Here is a 21,430-nt window from a genome sequence, read left to right as displayed (position 1 = left end):
ATTGTGTGAATAAGTGGCTGACCTGATTCATTAAATTCATCCATTCTTCTTGCAAATTTTGAACCCCAGAGAGTCAGAGAGCACCATGCACTATTATCATTAGGAAACAACATTTTGACAATACCTCCTTTTGTTTCCCTTTTTCCTTTTTATTATGTTTCAAGTGACAGGGTGAATAAATGATAACCATTTTCAGCTGAAAGAAAATACGAATGATATGTGGAACATGCAACTCAGTTGGCTTCACCAAATTTCTATCATGACAAGATTTTAGCATGGTAACGTATGACAGTGTTAATATGCTATTCGGTCTTGGCGGAATAGATCTGCTATGCTGCTGAATTGCTGCTGCTGTTGTTCTTGTAGAGTATTGCTGGTGCTGCTACAAAGCAAGTACATTAACTTGCTACTGTCAATACATACGCCGATATGGTGCTGTGAGTATTTAAAGGGGTCATATGATGCGATTTCAAGTTTTCCTTTCTCTTTGGAGTGTTACAAGCTCTTGGTGCATAAAGAAGATCTGTAAAGTTGCAAGACGTGTTTGAGAGAGGCGGGGCATAGAGGACCTACAATAATGTACAGTATTTGAAAAATAATGTGTTTTTTGAACATTAAAGCATGTCAACATATTCTGTTACACCAAATACACAAAATAATGATCTTTAAAATAGCATCATATGACCCCTTTAAGACATACTGCTGCTGCACAAGTAGCATATATATTAACCCGTAGCAGATCTATACAGGTGGAGCTGGGGAAGTTGGAGGGTTTCAGAGTAACACTGAAAGCATGCTGCGAACTGCTCTGAATGATAAACTGTGATTTAAATGTAAAGCAGCAAGTTTGCGTTAACGTCCTATCAGTCTGCGCCATTTAGAGTTTCTTGACAGAACTTGACATTTAAACAGGTGAATGTGTGATTTCTTCTATTTTAGGCAAACATTTTTTGTCCCCCTTTTTTTTCTGGAAGGTGCATACAAATTTCACAAAAGTCGGAAGGTGCACATGACCGCTCTGTCTGAATAATGCTTCTGATTATGTGAGACTTTAAAGGTCAGTTTGATAATATTATTTGAGGAATGTTCAAAGTTCAGTATTTACAAGTTAAGTGCGGGGAACTTTTTTGCCTCCTAAAGGGATTGTTCACTCAGAAATGATAATTTAGTCATTTAGTCACCCTCAAGTTGTTCTTGATGTTGTTCTTCAAGTTGAACTGTATGACTTTCTTTCTTGTGCTGAACACAAAAGAAGATATTTTGAAGAATGTTGGTAACCAAACAGTTGGTAACCAAACAGTAGCCATTTACTTCCTAGTATGGAAAAAAAAAATGGAATTCAAAGGCTACCGTCAACTGTTTGGTTACCAACATTCTGCAAAATATCTTCTTTTGTGTTCAACAGATTTAGAACAACTTGATATTGGACACATTAAAGTGACATGATTTCATCAACCCTGACTTCTCTTCTTTTTTCAAATCAAATCAATTCAAGTCATATTTATTTTTGTAGTAAACAACATTGCCCCAAATGCCGTTGATTGACCTTAACTTGTATTGAATCCGGAACATTCCTTTAATATTTGGCAGAAGAACTGCTGTTGGTCTGCTGACCTTATGAACATGTTACTCCATATCTTTAGGGAACAGTGCTGTCACAGAGTTCTGCGAAGAGGACCTTACACATTTGGCCGCTGCATTATGTCCAGCCACACTCGCAAACATCTTCCCTCCCTCTTGCAGAAATCAAGGCCAACATCTGCAGTGACAAGTGTTCCTGTTCACCTCTTTTGGCTTATCTTTCGTTTTTCAGCGAGCTCTTTCTCTCTCTCTCTCTCTCTCTCTCTCTCTCTCCAGGCCTCTAATCTCCCACCCTCCTTCCCTCCTGTATTCATCAGACTGGGCCTGTCCACCCGATGGCTCTTTTTATCTGACTGAAGAAGGAAGAGCAGATACACAAATAAAATGGGAAAGGTAGAATCTGATGAATGCAGCTCCCTGCAGCGGGCCGCTCCGAGTGTGCCGTCTTCTTCTGGCCCGTAATGGAGGTCCCTGTTGGCAAAGAGATTTGTCCTGTATTATTCATTGCGCTCTGAGGCCATTTCTTCCTCAGAGGGCGTAGATGGAGGAGACAAAGCTAACAGCTCCTGCACCGGGAACATTGCGGTGACTGTGTATTGTTTGATGTTGTTATTGAAGCATGGAGACGGTGCAAACACTTGACACAGTTGTTAAACACGGAGCGCCTAAACATCTTCTAACTCAACATCAAACACTATGCTAATGTTGTGTTGCATTAGCGGCGCGGTGGAGGCAGAGCGGAAGAGGGTGGTGAGGCTGTTGAGAGAGACGCAAATAAACACAAACGCACACATGCATACAAACAATCTGAGGCTCTGTGCACTCTTGTGGAGTGGAGTTCTGAGAAGTGTTTATAACAATGATAATAGCACATACTCAGACTAACTAACTAACCAATGCGTGCAGGAGTGCTCTCTCATTCTGGGCTAAAGAGTTTCAGATCACTTGATGGGAAGTGGTCCTTAGGAAATGAATTCACCCAGTCAGATGAGCATATAAACACGTCTGTTATGCATACAGACAGACACAATGCTACAGCTGGACATCATGCAGATCACATTCAAAGCAATGATGCATCGTGTCGGTAAGGATAGATTGAGGTGAGATGCTAAGGTTAATGTCTTGTGCTTTGTTGTGGTTGCTGTCACCTTTTTACAGGCTGTGATGAAACAGAAAGCCAGTGAAAGTCAAATTTTCTGTATTGTGACGTACGTCCAAGTGAAATAGAAAAAATGTAGAAGGGGGACTTGGTTCTATCCACTAGTTGCTGTAAGAAAGGGACATAGTTTAAGCCGACTAAATGATTGGAGAAGTTCATCATATGTCACCAGAGAGAAGCATGCATTAATCTTTCACAATAAGATGCATTAGAAAACAGGCTGAATTTTTTATTTATTTTTACATTTAATTTCATGCCAGCTTGTTAAAGTCCATATTATGTTTATTTGTCGGTGTCCTATTTTGTTTCTCACAAATTCAGTCAAGTTAAATCATTTGCAGTGTTCGGGATGGGAAGTAATTAACTTGAAATGGTCACACTTTATTTTAAGGTCCGATTCTTGCTATTAACAAACCATTTACTACAACTTTTGCCTTAATAAACTACTTATTTGCTGCTTATTAATAGTTAGTAAAGTATTTGTTAAGTTTAGGTATTGGGTAGGAATGTAGAATATGGTCATGCAGAATCTGTGCTTTATAAGTACTAATAAACAGCCAATATGTTAATAATAGGCATGCTAATATGCAACTAGTTAATAGTGAGAATTGGTCCCTATATTAAAGTGACACCCTTTAAATTAGTTCTTTTCTAACCATGTGTACTCTGTGTGCTCAGTTTGCATATGCACCTTGTGGGGAAGTCGTGGCCTAATGGTTAGAGAGTCGGACTCGTAACCCAAAGGTTGCGGGTTCGAGTCTCGTACCGGCAGGCATTGTAGGTGGGGGGAGTGAATGTACAGCTCTCTCGCCCACCTTCAATACCACAACTGAGGTGCCCTTGAGCAAGGCACCGAACCCCCAACTGTTCCCCGGGCGCCGTAGCAAAAAAAATGGCTGCCCACTGCTCCGGGTGTGTATTCACGGTGTGTGTGTGTGTGTGTGTTCACTGCTGTGTGTGTGCACTTTGGATGCGATATATTAACAACATTTGAATTTGCCCTAAGAGCACAATAAAAATAGCAGTTAAATTACTTTCCAAGAGATGAAAAGAAAGATCAGCCTCAGCCTTTGTATTAGAAACACACAGACAGTATACATGGATAGATTTACTTAATTAATAACTGTGTAAACACATCATCACAGTCTGTGAAAAGGGTCCAATGTGTTTGTGCCAGCAAAAAATAAGACTCCTGACAGATTATAAACTATGTCATATAGGTACATTTATGAAAACATATTTTCCCTTTGAGTAAATTCAATGAAGTTATAACTCTATGTTGTTTGTAGCTAATAGTTGGTGTGGACACTACCGTTATGAATATTGTTCTTATTATAGATATCTTAACTACAAATTATAATTAGCTTGTAGCTTGACAAGCTATAGCTTCAAAGTAGCTTCTTTAACACTGCTCATTTTTATAAAACACCTGGTGCTTAGGTAAAATGCATTCTAATACATTCTAACTCTTTAGACAAGATTTTTCCCTAAAGAGTGGTTCTTGCCCAACAAAACAATGCTAGGGCATTATAGGTGGTTGCCAGGGTATTGGTGTTCTGAGTGGTTTTAGCATGTTGCTGTGTCCAGGGATTAAACAATAAAGGGAAAAGAATGTTTCAAAGGGGAAATAAATATTAGTAAATGTTAAGCAAAAGAAGACGGGAACAAGTTGGAGCTGAGGACTTCTCTGAAAACTATAACAAACTTGTATACCGTCCACCCACAAATTAACCAATTAACAAGGAAGTCTTCAGCCAATCACATTTCAATGTTGAACTGCCCCCAAAAGGCAGAAAAATGGGGCAGTAACATAAATAAGCAGGACGGCTAAACAAATTTTGATGTTACACATATAAAAACTTGGCTCTTAAAATGAGATTTTCTGCCAACTTCATGGTACCGATATTTCTGGTATCCCACTGTTTTGTTCATATGTCATGTCTAGAATGTGGGACACATTAATCCTGAAGATGACATCTGGGCCTCACGTCAATTTATTTTGAAAGGTATTAAATAAATGACTGTTTTATAGTAGCTGGAGAACTAGGACATATTAACTCTGTCCACGAGGATAAACCAAACCCTTCACAGCAGCCTTAAAATGGTCTCTAATAGGACCAAATGGAGCTAATAGCACCTTGATTCTTCACTCGCTCAGTTTCTTGGCATAATTTCCTCATTGGCCCCAGAGCCGTTACTATCATGCGGACGGTTCGCCTGTAAGGGACGCACCCATGCTCCTATAATTGTCTTGTGCCCTTTGTTTGAGGGATAATGAAGCTCCCAGCATGCATCTGTCAGGTGTTTGTGTGCTCTCCCTGAGCTGGTGCGTGTGTATGTGTGTTTGTGGTTCCCAGCTGGAGTTCTCTACATGCGCTCTCACACGCACACACACAGGAGGCTTTGGTAAAGAGAGAATAGGGCTCATTATTGCTACCTAACCATGGTGTAAAGCCTCTCAGACACCTGTCCCATCCATGTGTGGCGGGATAATGACCTCACACCTGACACCAATGGGCCGTATACACAGGGCTAATTCAGTCACCAGGAGGTCCAAAGCGAGCATTTACTGCGCGATGACACCCCGCGGAATCAGGCCGCTACACCTGGACCCAACACAGATGGTTGAAAGTAGAATGCGAGGAAGAGAAAATGAGACAGAGAAAGGACATTAACTATAAGCATCCTCACTCACTGTTTATTTTTACAGTCTTCATTACTTCTCAAAGACAGCATGTCGCATTATATTTAGACCCAAGAATAGTTATTTAAATCACACACACACACACACAAAAAAAAGAAATAAAAAATTCACCACTACAATTCCATTGCGTTGCAATGTAGTTGATAAGTTATTGTGTGTATTTTTTTATTATGCAAATGATAGGACATTGTTAGGTTATGGGCTGGTTTCCAATCCCAAGTCTCTATAATTCTGATCTATAAACACAAACACACAAAAACAAAAGACAAACAAAAGAACCCATTAAACCCTTGTATAGTTCTTTATAGGCTCTCTAACGCCCTCTTAGTCTCGCTGGGGAAAGGATTAAAAAACAACATTAAAATAATGTATATTTCCTGAAGATGATGTGGTTCTCAACCTTTTTGCCCCCATAAGGAAACATTCCAAGGCCCCAACATGAGTCTTTTTTTACCTCAGAAAAGCATAAAAGTGATTCAAAACAGCTTTTGCCATTGTAGTAAATTCCTATTCATAGCAAGAGTGGGGTAACATCTCAGATCTAAGGAGGAAAATGGGGTTTGTCTTATGGTTCTTCATAGCACCATTTGACAAAGGTGGTTCCCTTTCAGTCGGTCACTACGAGTCACATCGTGACCGACGAATTGTGATCCCAATTCTTCGGTCACGACGTGACATCTCCGTTCCGAGACGATAGTTTGATTGAAAAAAAGTTCTCCTTGAGTTCTCTCCAGCGCTGGAAAGCTGATCCGATATTTACATGGGTCCTACTTCTTGCCTAATTGTAAGCCTTCTTTTGTTCCGGAGACGTTTTCCTCTTTTGTTTTTTTTTATCCGCCATCTCTATCTTTCTGTCTTGGCTCGGCTAATGTCCATCCTGTGCACTAAGCGCTCTCTCCTCCGCATCATGACTAGACACGCCCCTTACTGCTGATTGGCTACAAGTTTGCTTTGGTAATCGGCTCGACTCAGTTTTCTAAAGCGTTTTTGAAAAAATACATACCCCACCTTCAACTAACCTAATAGTTAGTAAGGTAGCTGTTAAGTTTATGTATATTGGGTAGGATTATGGATGTAGAATATGGTCATGCAGAATATGTGCTTTATAAGTACTAATAAACAGCCAATATGTTAATAAAAGGCATGCTAATACGCAACTAGTTAATAGTGAGAATTGGTCCCTATACTAAAGTGTTACCGAAGTTTGAGTTATAATAGTTTTCAATAGTGCGAGTTAAAACCCAACAAGGCTGTAAAAGTGGGCTTACCTGTTCTTGTGAAAATGGGGTAAGACATTACACGAAACATAACCATTGCCAGTTACACTTTCAATTCATTGTCGCTTGGCAAAATAGTCAGTTCGTAAGCGTGGTTTTATGTAACATAAGCAACTTCATGCATGTGACCAAAAACACAAATCTTATTGGTTGGCCAGTTGGTAGTGCGATGGGATTTTAGAGATTAGAACAAAAAAAGAGGAGTGTTTGTGACAGTTTGAATAGATGTGTTTACAGTTGTTGAATCAAATTCAGATGTTATCACAGAATTTTCATGACAAACAGGCTTTAAGATATATGTACAATAGTAAACAATGATTTTAGGTGTTTTCATGTGATTCACTGTAAATATTGTCTAACATCTAATAACAACACAAGATATGAGATATTATTTCCATGTATTTTATTTAACACCATTTTGTAGGCACCCAAACCCTCTTACCAGTGAACGTCTTACACTGATCATTCATATCCAATTACAAACCAGTTACAATGTAGTCATAGTAATAATGATGCGTACCTTATCAGCATGCAGTCTTTCTTCCACAGCAATCTAAAATCCAGAATGAAATGCAGAGGAGCAAAACTCCAGCCATATGTCTGTCCACTATGATTAATTATGACCCTGAACTGTCATCAGCAATGTGACTGTGTTCAATAGCTATGATAGAACACTGTGCTGCTTCACAAGCCTCAGGACAGTAGATGCTCCAGGATCTCATGGTGTGTCTCACAGAATGATGCTCTAATTAAAGCCTCCCATATGTGGATAATAAGTGTATAACAGTCTGCATTCTGAGCAAGCACTGTTAGGAAAAGGAAGCTGTAAAAAGGAGTTATGCATATGCATGAAACGTTTTCCTTGTTCTCTTTATGCCTCATAAATGACTAATTTATAACACTCTTCATAGGCAGCACACGCAAATAGTGCTCCTCACGTGAGATTTGACTCACGATTGATTGTTATTAACATATTTCTAGGTTAACACGTGATAGTCTATTAAGTGTAAAAATAGCATACATATTAGCATACATATTGTAATATATATATATATATAACAGTATATTCATAATCAGCATTTCTCTTCAGTAACACTAAGGTTCCAATGTTAACAACCTTAACAATAAGGTTAACTATACATTAAGAATTAACAATAAAAATGACTTTCAAAGCATTTCTTAATACTAATATCAATATCAGTATTTAATGTTGCCTTAGAATTTGTCCAGAACAAGGTGTCTTATAAGGGAGCATAATATTTTTGCCTATATTTTGAAAACCTACGTATATGAAACCTACATGTCAAGAACAAGCACGATTCTTTAAATGCTGTCGAGGTAGGCAGTTTACTGTAGGTTTTGCTTCTGTCTTTATTTGCCTGTCTCTTTCTCATTCTATCTGTCGCCTCTATATTGTATTAGGAAATGAGGTGGCAAGGCTTGGAGTCGGTCTTTAGCCCTAATTAACTTTTGTCTTATTGCAACAGTCATGACTACTGATTAACCACCTGCTACTCTGTGCTCACTCTTCTTTTCTTTCTCTCACTTGTACTAGTTCTTTCCTTATTTTCTTCTGAATAAATAAATAAACGATCACTGATAGAAGCTAGATTGATTTGAAAGGTTTGTAGATGTTGAAGTTTATATATCCCCCCAATTAAAGAAAAAATGTATTTTGTTTCTTGCTAAAAACTGGATAACAGAGTTAATGGTTAAACTTGACAAACTGCATGGGGCTGAAAAATGTGTGATACCAAAATGTGTGATACAGGCAGCTAAATATTAAAAAATATAAATAATATTTTATATAAATAATATAGCTGCAGTCCGTAACTTTTTTGTGTTCAACATTTACAAAATGTATCTAATAAGCGAGTACACAATGAATCCATTTTCCAAACCGTGTTTTTGGCTTGTCCTGAATCACTACGGTACACCTATAATAAGTGTTTATATTGGGACTATTTAGACTGGTTCGGGTAGGTACCGCTGCGGAGTTGCCCAGTACTTGCCCCTGTAGATTAAATTTGCATACAAATAAATATTATGTTTTATACAGACATTTTTAAAAAATAAATACTTTTCATGCAAGTTTGATTTTATGTTAGATAATCTATCAAAGATATCTTAGGTAACACTTTAGTATAGGGAACAATTCTCACTATTAACTAGTTGCTTATTAGCATGCGTATTAATAACATATTGGCTGTTTATTAGTACCCATAAAGCACATATTCTGCATGACCATATTCTACATCACTAATCCTACCCAGTACCTAAACTTAATAACTACCTTACTAACTGTTAATAAGCAGCAAATTAGTAGTTTATTGAGGCAAAAGTCATAGTTAATGGTTTGTTAATAGCAAGATTTGGACCTTAAAATAAAGTGTGACCGATATGGAATAACTATTAATTACTTAAAAAAAAAATATATAATAATAATTTTCATTAACCAAGAGCTATGAGCTATAAAGGCATGATTTAGTTTATGTACACTATGTATAAGAAATGTTTCTTGAGCACCAAATCAGCATATTAGAATGGTTTCTGAAGGATCTTGTGATATGAGGATTGGAGTAATGGATGGTGAAAATTCAGTTTTATGTTAATATATTTTAAATGACATAAAAAATATTTAGGATATTATAAATAATGAAATTGATTATTTTAAATTGTAACAATTTCACAATAGGATTTGTTTTAATAGTTTATATATAAACATAATTATATATTATCTAATAATAATAATTAATAATAATAAATAATAATAATTATTATTAATTATTATATATTATATATTACATGAAACAAGGCTCCGCGTACAAGTGGTAATGTGAAAAGTGAATTAAAGAGAAAAAAATGATATTATTTTGGACTGTTTAGCTTTCTGTTTAACACTATTCTCTTTGTTTATCCCTTTATGTGCTGAAATACTTTCCTTTTCAAGGATTGCAAGAAAAGCAAATCTGTAGTTTGGTAATGTATTTCTCTTTACTCTCTTTTCGTTGAGAGACGCGAGTACTGAATTATAAGCTGTGGGTGATTTTGTCTGAGTTGAATTTAGATCTGATCAGGGAGTCTCAGTAATAAACACTGTATGTGTGCCTGTGCGTGTGTGTGTGTGTGTGTGTGTGTTGCTACTGTACTCTCAGCTTGTTTACCTCTCAGTCACTGCTAATGAGTGATCAACTTTCCCAGCGTGAGTGTCGCATGGGTAATTCGATGGCGCTCCATGTTCCCAAATGCCAAAGAGGAGCTTCATTAAAGAGAAGCCCTGTATAATCAAACAATTAGTGCACTGCCTGAGATGAATGCATTCCACTCATCAGTGAAGAATCATCTCTGACTGCCATGCTTCCTCCTCCTTTAAATCCGTTCAGATGATGAAACCTGACAACTTCAGGCTCTCATATCACACAAAGAGCATGAGCCTTAAAATACTCCAAAACCCTGTAACCTATAACACAAAACAAAACTCACAGAAACCCACAGCACAAAAATGATAACATTAAACACAAAACAACACAAAACAGTCATATACTTTCAAGCTCATATTACAGAGTATTTACAGAAGATGAGTAGCTTTACACCATGAAATCTGTAAATCATTTTCACTTTATAAACAGTGTGTACATACTAATATATATATATATATGCATATATACATATATTGTCACGGTCGGTGGTAGTGTGAAGAGCATGGAGCGAGGAGACCAGGAATACAAAACGAAGGAGTTTAATTATCTATTTCAGGGAATCACACGTAGCACAAAGAGTTGACATAAACATACAATTCCTGACAAGGGAGAACTGAACGGGCTAGAACTAAATAGGGTAGATAAGAAAAGTCGTTAAATTCATTAGACATTTATAAAAATAATTATATATTTGTATTTTTTAAATTTTTTAAATACTTGTTGATATTGTTAAAATGTAATATTTTAAAATGTAATCTAACAAAAATGTAACAAACAACTTATTATTATTATTATTAGTAGTAGTAGTATTGATAAAAATAATAATAATTAATATTATTATAAATTAATTAATGATATTATTATATATTGTAATATTATAAAAAATATTATAATATAATTAATCTATTATAAAATGTATTGTATTAATAAATAAAATTATAATATATATATTTTAATAAATAATAATAATAATAATAATTATTATTATCATTATTTATTGTTAGAAGCAAATTTATTATCTCCAATGGCTGTAAGTGTTGCTGTGTGAACAGCGTCACCATTCAGTATACAATATGAATACAATATGAAATTTAAACAACAGCAAAATAGACAGGGCAGCTAAAAGATGTCATTTTCCGGAGCAAGCTATAATCTTAATTTCATATAACAAGCAAATACTCTCAAATCTATTGAATAATACAAGTAATGCAGAAGATTTGATGTTTTTGTAATCATGATGGATTACATTTCATAAACCATTCAAACCATCTAATTATTTCCAGAATATGGATGAACCTCTGATATTGCCACAACGCTACCTCATCCTGGGGAGCGGCACCATGGTTATATGAAAAAATTCCAGAGTTATGAATAATACATGTTTCTCAGCTGTCTAAGCATATTAGTGATGGGCCTGAATAGCTGATGAGATTTACATGGGCCAAATAGAGCAGTGCCTTACTGAGGGGCTGTATTAGACTTAATCTAACCAGAGTGCAAGTGAAAACAAATTAATAAATATCTGCACTGTGAAATAAATAAATAAGTCAGATTGTTGTGCTGACGGCTGCATGCTTGACTGCATGAGAGCGTGACTACGGTGCAAGTGTACGAACAGCCAAAGGAAGGGGTTAAAGAAACCGTTTGCTAGTCTTGCACAGAGAAAGCATATGTGAGGTTTAATAATCAGGATTATGTGTTTTGGGGGGTTCTGAAGCACAGGGTGCTGTAGCATAGGAGCTTTTAGTTGAATCAGCATAAATTAGCATTGATGGCACCTTGCTAATATGCCACAGCTGCACTGGTGATCCAAATGCGGTTGCTGGGTGGAGGCCCAGAGGAATCTATGACCCCTCTTGGGTCCATTGAAAACTGGCAAAATGCAGGCATCAATTATCCCGATCCCGTTCGGCTGGTCCCTGCAGTACACCACACATGTTTTTATAGTCATAAATGAGACATTTAGAGCCACAGCAGATATTATTATTGCCTTATTTGGTCGGATCATTTAAGCAATTCGCATTTACCGTCACATAAAATCTGTTCTTTTATAAATATCACACACACTCTCACACACTCACTCACTCACTCACATATTCTTCTGCCAATGCTAATGGATGATGTGACATATAAAAAACTGCGGTTCAAGGAAACACACACACACTCACAAATTCACACACTCTCACACACAGCTGTCAGCTTTTCAGACGCACAGCTGTGTTATGTCAGACAAGCCTGGTCCAGCAGTGTCTCTGTATGTCTGGACTTGGCGCCGGTCACTGAAGAGCTTGGCTGATAATTGAAAGCGGCCTGATATTCTGTCAACACCTTATACTTGCAAATGACAAACCGCTGTCTGCACTCATATGAATGGACAGTCCTGGTTTGTACACTGGCCAAAACAGCAAAGAGTGACACGCTTTCTGTATGCATGCTAATCAAGTATGCTAATCCGTTAGCATGCTAATTGGCTTTTAAATAGAGATGTTTTAAAGAGTGATTAAAGATGTTTTGAAGGAATAGTTTGGCCAAGAATGAAAATTCTGTCATGATTTACTTACCCTCATGTCCTTCCAGACCTGCATGGCTTGCTTTCTTGTGCAAAAGGAAACAATTTTGAAGAATTTACTGCCCGCTCTTTTCCATTGAGTTACAATGAATGGGGACTAAGTCTTCAAAAAGAATGTAAAAGCACCAGAAAAGTATCATTACAGTTAATCATGTAAAATATATTCTACTATACTATTATATATTGATATGTACAGACTTCAAAATTGGATTTTTTCCCCTTGAACTTTTAAATATGTATTTTAGTTAAGCAAAGATGGATTCAATTGATAAAAAGAGACATTAACAATAGTATGTACAGTATGTATGTATGCATTTATACACACACACACAAACACACACACACACACACACACCCACCCACACACACACACACACACACACGCTGGATTACGTAATCAGATTAAAAAAATTAAGTACTTAAATTAAGTAAAATGCTTACAATTAGATTACATGATTACATATTATTAATACATTATTTTGTTCAAAGTCTCACTGAGATTTTTAATTAAATTAAAGTAGTGAGAATACATACTTAAAATGTTTTTTTAAAATATATATACAGTATTTATTATATTATTACACAAAAATGATCAGGCAACACATCCATTTTTATCACTGATAATAATACTGTTTTTTTTAATGTTTTTTTTTAAATATTCATTATATTATTACACAAAAATGATCAGGCAACACAACCATTTTTATCACTGATAATAATACTAATTGTTTCTTGAGCACCAAGTCAGCATATTATAATGATTTCTAAAAGTGACTAAATTTCTAAAAGCAATGTCTCCTAAAAATTTAGCTTTACAATTACAGAAATAATTTACATTTTAAAAATGAATAAAATAGAAAAAGTTATTTTAAATTGTAGCAATATTTCAGGATATTATTTCTACTTTATTTTGACCAAATAAATGCAGCCTTGGTGAGACTTCTTTCAAAAACATTTTGAACACTAGTGTATATTATGGAAAGAAGAATAGCCTACAGATTTCAAATTCATGGATTAAGAAAAGAAAATATTTAGTTGTAAAAAAAAGTAAGCATAAAAGTTTTGTTTTTATTTTATTTATTTTTATTTTAGTTCTAAAAACATACAAAAAAAGTGTAAAAAAAAACCATACATCACTGTCAAGAAGCTAATGAAAAAACATATAGTCAAGTTCTGTGAGAATCTAAAGCTTGACATTTTCTCCACTTTACTGTATGAGCACATTAAAGTGCTAAATGAGATATTGTTGGCTGAGTGGGCCTCATTTTTCACTACAGCTGCTGCCAGCTTTAGGGATCTTTCATTTCCTTAATACTAATGAGCTAAAGATGGAGCGAGAAAGAGAGGAAGAGAATGAGACAAACAGACAGATAGAGAGACGGGATGGTTTATGTGGCAGCCCATCTACCCTCACTCTACTGGAGATAATGTGGCGGGTGATAGGAGCCTTGGAGACCACCAATGTCCTCCTGCCTTCAGATATGGCCTGTGATAACATGGAGTGCAGTGGAGACTGTGCCCAGCCAGGCCGTAACTAGTAATATATAATGTATTACATTTTGGAAGTAACTTGCCCAACACTGGCCAAGATACCCGCTGATGAGAGAGCAACAGCTGGCACCTCTGCTGCAGCTTTTCCTGCTCGAATAAAGAGAGGATTATGGGATACACACAACCATCCTGCCCTCTGTCTGTTTGTCCTCTGAGCAAAATGCAAGATCGCTGTATTTACTGAAAAATAACATTACAGATTTACTGGATTTTGTACCAGGTAAAACAGCATACGGTGAGAGACAGTTTTGTGTAGTTAAATAGCTCAGTTAAATGTTTCCAGTTTTTCAAATTTCCAGTGTTGGTTTCAGTTTCTTTCTTTTTTTAAGTTAGTGGAAGAAATTATACTTTATTTCAGCAATGAAGCATTAAATTGATCAAAAGCGACATTAAAGACATTTATAATGTTACGAAAGATTTATATTTCAGATAAATGCTGCTCTTTTGAACTTTCTATTCTTCTTCTTCAAAAAAAAAAAAAGATTAATAAAATGAATAAATAAAATAGAAATAAAATGTATCACAATTTCCACAAAAATATTAAGCAGCACAAGTCTTTTCAGCATTGCCATCACAGAAATAAATTACTTTTATTTTTAAATTATTTTTCTCAGGAATAAAACCCATTTTAGAGTTATTTTAAATTTTAATAATATTTCACATTACTTTTTGTATTTTTGATAGATAGATAGATAGGTTTGTATATACTTGTATACAATTTGTACAAAATTCATACTCAAAATATAGAAAGAAAATTATGTGGCATGAGATTCCACAAAAATTGTCAAGTCAAATAAACATTACCATAATTCAGAATGTGTCCATCATAATTAAGTGTGAAAATATAAAATAAGCCAAGTTATTACTTTCTTTATTCATGAGCAGCACTCATTTAATTAGTTACTTTACAAGCATTGACTGAATGGATTGAATTAACTTCCCGAGTTTACAAAAATGGCTTGATGTGAAGAGGACTGAGACATTATTTCACAAAAAAAAAAAAAAAAAAAAATGCCGCCACATAGGGAGGAAGATTTTTTTTTTCCAGATGCATTTATCATAACATGCATCGAAGTTATGATAAATGCCTGATTCACTGTCACACATTATATTTTATTATAGCATCCCCGTTGTTTATGCATAATACAGTTCTGAGAACTGTGTCTTTAGTTATAATTGTTGTTGTTGTTACTTTTCTTCACTGGTTTGTGGAAATGACACTCACTGACTTGAGCTAGAAAGAATCACACAGAGAGTTCTGTCCATGACAACCTCCGGTTGCCACGGTGAGGAATGTTGTTGTTATTGCCAGCGCCGGTCATATCACGGGAATCCCAAACTCACAAACAACCATGTTCTAATGGGCTGCCCATCTGGCCAATAATCCTGAGTCAATGAAAAAACCTTTTTAAAGTGACCTCTCAACTGGAACAAATTAACATCTGAATAAGGTGCTAAACTAAGCAGCCGGGTCAACCCATAGAAAGCCACAAAGTCCGAATGTTGTAGATCAATGCAGCCATCGCTATCCATCCCTGAAATTTGGAAGATAAATAAAGGAGTTAATATCATTAAACATTTTGTATTTTTATCACATATAATATAATATAATATAATATAATATAATATAATATAATATAATATAATTCAGGCTGTCAGTTTTTTTTCTCACAAAGACAAATTTTGTTCAGACATAAAAGCATATGTTGGGCAATAAATATCTTTTGAGTGTTGCTTTGATATTGTTTCATTTGAAGATGTGAAGAATTGAAGTCTATCACGGGAATCCCAAACTCACAAACAACCATGTTCTAATGGGCTGCCCATCTGGCCAATAATCCTGAGTCAATGAAAAAACCTTTTTAAAGTGACCTCTCAACTGGAACAAATTAACATCTGAATAAGGTGCTAAACTAAGCAGCCGGGTCAACCCATAGAAAGCCACAAAGTCCGAATGTTGTAGATCAATGCAGCCATCGCTATCCATCCCTGAAATTTGGAAGATAAATAAAGGAGTTAATATCATTAAACATTTTGTATTTTTATCACTAGAAATATAATATAATATAATATAATATAATATAATATAATATAATATAATATAATATAATATAATATAATATAATATAATATAATATAATATAATATAATATAATATAATATAATATAATATAATATAATATAATATAATATAATATAATATAATATAATATAATATAATATAATATAATATAATATAATATAATATAATATAATATAATATAATTCAGGCTGTCAGTTTTTTTTCTCACAAAGACAAATTTTGTTCAGACATAAAAGCATATGTTGGGCAATAAATATCTTTTGAGTGTTGCTTTGATATTGTTTCATTTGAAGATGTGAAGAATTGAAGTCTATGGTTATTGGACAGAATGCATCTTCTAACTTAATACATTTGATTCATGAACAGAAGGTTTCATTTATCATTCCGGGCTGATGGATGGCGTTTCTCTGACATGAATCCCCTCGGGCCAACTCCACATCCACACCGACTACACTTTTCTTTAATGTAATTTCAGTTGCACACTGGCTTTCCACTAGCAGGTGTGATTACAAAAGAGGAGCATATATATATACATACATGCATGCATATATACAGTGTACACACAGTCACACTGAAAAAGAACCTTTGGTAAAGAAAATATTTTCACTCAAATTTGAGTAATAACTCAAATTGCTAATAAATTTGCTGATTTTTATTAGTTGGTAAGGTAGTTGTTTAGGTATTAGGTATGGATGTAGAATATGGTCATATGCAGAATATGTGCTTTATAAGTACTAATAAACAGCTAATATGTTAGTAATAGGCATGCTAATAAACAACTAGTTAATAGTGAGAATTGGTCCCTATATTAAAGTGTAACCCCTATAATCTTTGTTTTATTTACAACTTTGAAAACACATTTTGTTAACACTTTAGTATAGGGACCAATTCTCACTATTAACTAGTTGCTTATTAGCATGCATATTACTTGCATATTGACTTTTTATTAGTACTTATAAAGCACATATTAATGCCTTATTCTGCAAGACCAAATTCTAGATCCCCATACCTAAACTTAACAACTACCTTTAAAAAGCAGTAAATTAGGAGTTTATTGAAGAAAAAGTTGTAGTAAATATTTAGTAATAGTGAGAATTGCTCCCCAAACTAAAGTGTGCCCCTCATTTTTACAGTGCATATATGTATATTTAAAGCTGCAGTCCGTAAGTTTTGCCTCTTTGCATCTCTGTTTGAAAACCTGCAATTGCAGCTGTTTGCAGAATTATCTTCCTTGCATGGGTTGTGCACCGGCACGGCTCCAGCGCCGATGAATCTAATGTTTTGAGGAGTATGTGTGGCAGTCAGTGTGGATATTTACTGTACTTAATGTATTTCATACTGTAACGTATTTCATAAACACATAATCCTTTCTGGATTACAATCCGCCATCAAAATGGTAAATTTAATTATTCCAGCTGTGAGAAAAGGCTATAAACGATCGGCCACCTGCAGGATCCTCACATGCGATAGCCTTGTAGCCGGGACAACTTCTTTATGTTTACAGACGTGACGTAATGACGCAGCGGCATGCTCGAATTTCCCGCGAAAACCTACCCGTACCACTCAAATTAGAAAACATTATTATAAACGAACCGTTGTGAAACGGGCTAAAGTAAGGCGATAGTTTTGAACACTGGCTGGTTATGTACTTGCTCAAATATTGATTTCGGATCAACAAAAAAAGTTACGGACTGCAGCTTTAAAAAAATAAATAAATAAAGACTAAATTACAAAAAATGTATACAGAGTATATGACTTTCAGTTCAACTGTCCACACACACATATAGCATGGAAAGAACCCCCTGAAAAAAAAAATCTATTTCACACCACCACAAGTGGTTCAGCCCTTTCATGTCAGGCATAATCAGCCGGCGTATAACATGGTGCCAAGTGTCTGTGTGCCAGGAAACCTGTGGATGTGGCCCTGGCACCCTGCGCCGGCATTTGCTGTGACATATTGCCCGTGTGATCATTCCACCTCAGGGTCGTGTTCGTCTAGCACGGCTGGCGTCCCTTCCTGACAGCAGTGATCCAGATCCCTCGCCCTCCTCTCTAATCACTCGTTCTCCAGGGATAGGAGGGTGAATGGGGGGAGGAGTCATTTGAATGAGAGGCAAAGGCCTGGCATGGTTTACAGGGCTCATTTCTGTAATTCATTCTCCGTCTCTCAGGACCTGAACGTTGGCAGTAAATCCACCCGAGCCTTTTCTCTTTCATATTACGTGCCACACCCTTATTTACAGTTTTTCTCAGTCGCTTTGATGCATTTCTCGAATCATCCCTAATATTTGCAAAGAAGTATGCGCATTTCTCAAAACAATTCGTACAAACAGCACCACACAATGGATTACCTGCAAAAGCCTGTAACTTACTCAAAATCTTTAGTTCATCTCTCAAAAATAAGTATTTATATCAATGAACATATCAGTGCCATCAGAATGATAAGTCCTTGTGTCATTGTTCACAAACAAGATAGGCAAAATGCTTAGTCATGTTGTCAATATAACAGTGCACTCTGTTAGTATTACCTGACATAAACTATGGCTTAACAGTTTGGATAACAGTTACTATTGAAATGCAGAAGGCTGCAATTCTTATGTATGCCATATATCCATTTCAAAAGTACAAATTTACACATTACTGTATGTGGGATATTGATTGAAAGAGACTGGATAGGATTCACAGTTACACTTTACTAGTGATCTGACAAAAAAAAAAACATTACAACGTCAATGTGATATAGAAAAGAAATGGGCACAAAGGCGAAAATACAAAATTAGAAAGGCAAACACAGGAAACGCCCCTTAGGCAGAACTTTGCTTTTGCATGCAGCACTGTATGGGGAATGAGTGTAGTCTGTCTACATCTCCTGACGTGCCAGTCTGTCGGCCCACAGATTCTCATCTACATCACAACGAATTTCTTCCCTTGCAATGCAATGTGGAATTGGAGTCAAGTGAAGCATCTCACAACTTCATACAGCCAGGCCAACGGGGAGGAAATATCCATTGTCAGAATTTGTAACTCTTGTGTTGCCCTCTGTCTATGCTTTCCAATTGAAGGTTCATGAGATGCACCTTTGAGCTATTTCAGAGAACTGGTTTATCATTAGCTGATCTACATTCTCTTCATTAGTGAAGCTCTAGATTCACCTGCACAATTAATTGCAAATTTACAAAAAGTCTAATAGAAATGTGTAGAAAATATGCTTCACAATATATGACAACTAGATCAACCATTTTGCATGTAATGACTTCTACGATGAACTAATGCCTAGATGTTTTGGGGGTAAGACTATTGCACAGAGAACTATATAGTACATTTTGAGCAACATGACATTAGCAACTGATAGGAAACCACTGACAAATGTACATAATCAATTGCTTGAATGTACTAAAGCAATCACAACTTGGTCAAAAGAATGAGGAACTGCTTTTATGATGTGCACAGTTCATTAGATGATGTGGAGGTTGAACAAGTAGTTTTGAGAATTTAATTTCTGATCTGAGAAATGCACCAAAGCGACTTGAGAAAAACGGTAACTTTTTTTTTCTTTCTTCTAATCATTTGTCCTCCTATTTTCTCTTTTCATTTTCTTTCTTCTCGCCTGTGTGGTCATTCCGCTGCCTGGCACAATAAGAAACATTGATTTTGAATGAATGAGGTGTTTTGGAGGCTGGAAGAGATGTGCTCACAGCAGAGGCCTATTTCACTTACAATCAGACGCGCAAGCCCTCAAAGTGCTTCCATATGCTCCTGCATAATGACATAGATTCAATATCTATATCTATATTGAACCAATATGCTTTATTTATAAAAACTGATACTTGTCTCGAATGAATCAAGAGGCTTTTGAGCAGCGCTCCCCAAATGAAGTATTACCAAGAACATCTCAACCTCACAGACCGTAAATACACTCAGTCCAGAAACAGAATACCAGTCCAAAAACTTATTTCAACTCTAATGTCAGAAATTAAACTGAGAACAGCAAGGTATTGTTAATATTCAAGGCATTCAGTAACCTTATATTGATTTTTTTTATTACTGCATAATTTTGTTTAAATTATTTCTGTTATTTTCATTTTGTCCACTCATGATATATTACAAATAAAATGCATAGTATAATTAGTAGTAACATTAATGTTTATAGTAGCAATAATATTTATGATTTGAAAAATCCAGTTGTTTTATATTGACTGTTTATCAAACATCAAAAATATTGCACACATATATATATATATATATATATAAATAAATAAATAAATAAATTAATTAAAAAATATAATTAAAGGCATATATATATATTTATAAAAAATTATCTGAAGAGCATATGTGATATATAAAAATGTTGTTATTGGAAAACTATTATGAAAAGAGCTGAGCCTTTAGTTAGTTACAACTTAATACTGGCAAATCTGTATTCTAATCTCTCCAAATGTAAATAATCTTTCCATCTTGCCATATTTTCAGAGGCCAGATCTTGTCTTTGTTTATGAGTGAGTGACTGCCATTGTGTGCTAATAGCTACTTTAAATAGCACCAATTAGCCAGAAGCCTGAGATGTTCAATCACTCTGAGGCTATTAGCCTGTAATCAGGTGCTGTTCAGGACCCGACGTGTTCTGCTCGCTCGCTCCATCTCTCCCTGTCCATTTCTCTCTGCGGGGGGTCAAGAAAGCAGGAGGAAAGGGAATGAAGCCCCTTGATGACCATAAAATGAAGACTAAATGTTCATGGTTGAGCGGCAAATCGTATTGCGTTTTTAGTCTTGTGAGGTAGTTTTAATGCAAAAGTGGGCGATAACTGTTTAAATGGCTGCTTTGCATATTTGTGAAACTACACATTTTTTGGGTCCCCAAAATGGAAGTCGCTGATGCCTGGATATAATAGTGTATTTTTACAACCAGTCAAAAATGTAGAAACACCTTGTGTAATATTGTGTAAGATGTTCATGCTGGGATGCTTATTAAATGGTTTAAAACAGCTTTTTAAACAGTTCCAAGATTTTCATTCGCACCTGGCTGCTTGACTGCATTTCCTTCATTATGTTTTCTTTATTAAAAATAAATAAATAAATATTAATTTTAATAATTTTAAATTGTATATGAATATATTAATGTGTGTATATATATATATAGGCCAAATAAAAATACAGTAAAACAGTATTATTGTGAAAAATGTATATATGTTTTAATATATTTTAAATGTAACATTATCAATGTTGAAAACAGTTGTGCTGCTTAATATTTTTGTGGAAGCAATAATAAATTTTTTCAAGATTCACTGATGGAGATACAGTTTAAAAGA

The sequence above is a fragment of the Sinocyclocheilus rhinocerous genome, unplaced genomic scaffold (assembly GCF_001515625.1).
Source record: "Sinocyclocheilus rhinocerous isolate Xijiao unplaced genomic scaffold, SAMN03320098_v1.1 scaffold491, whole genome shotgun sequence".
NCBI classification, from domain to species: domain Eukaryota; kingdom Metazoa; phylum Chordata; class Actinopteri; order Cypriniformes; family Cyprinidae; genus Sinocyclocheilus; species Sinocyclocheilus rhinocerous.
The sequence above is the reverse complement of the archived record's forward strand: the minus strand, read 5'-3'. Positions refer to the sequence as shown.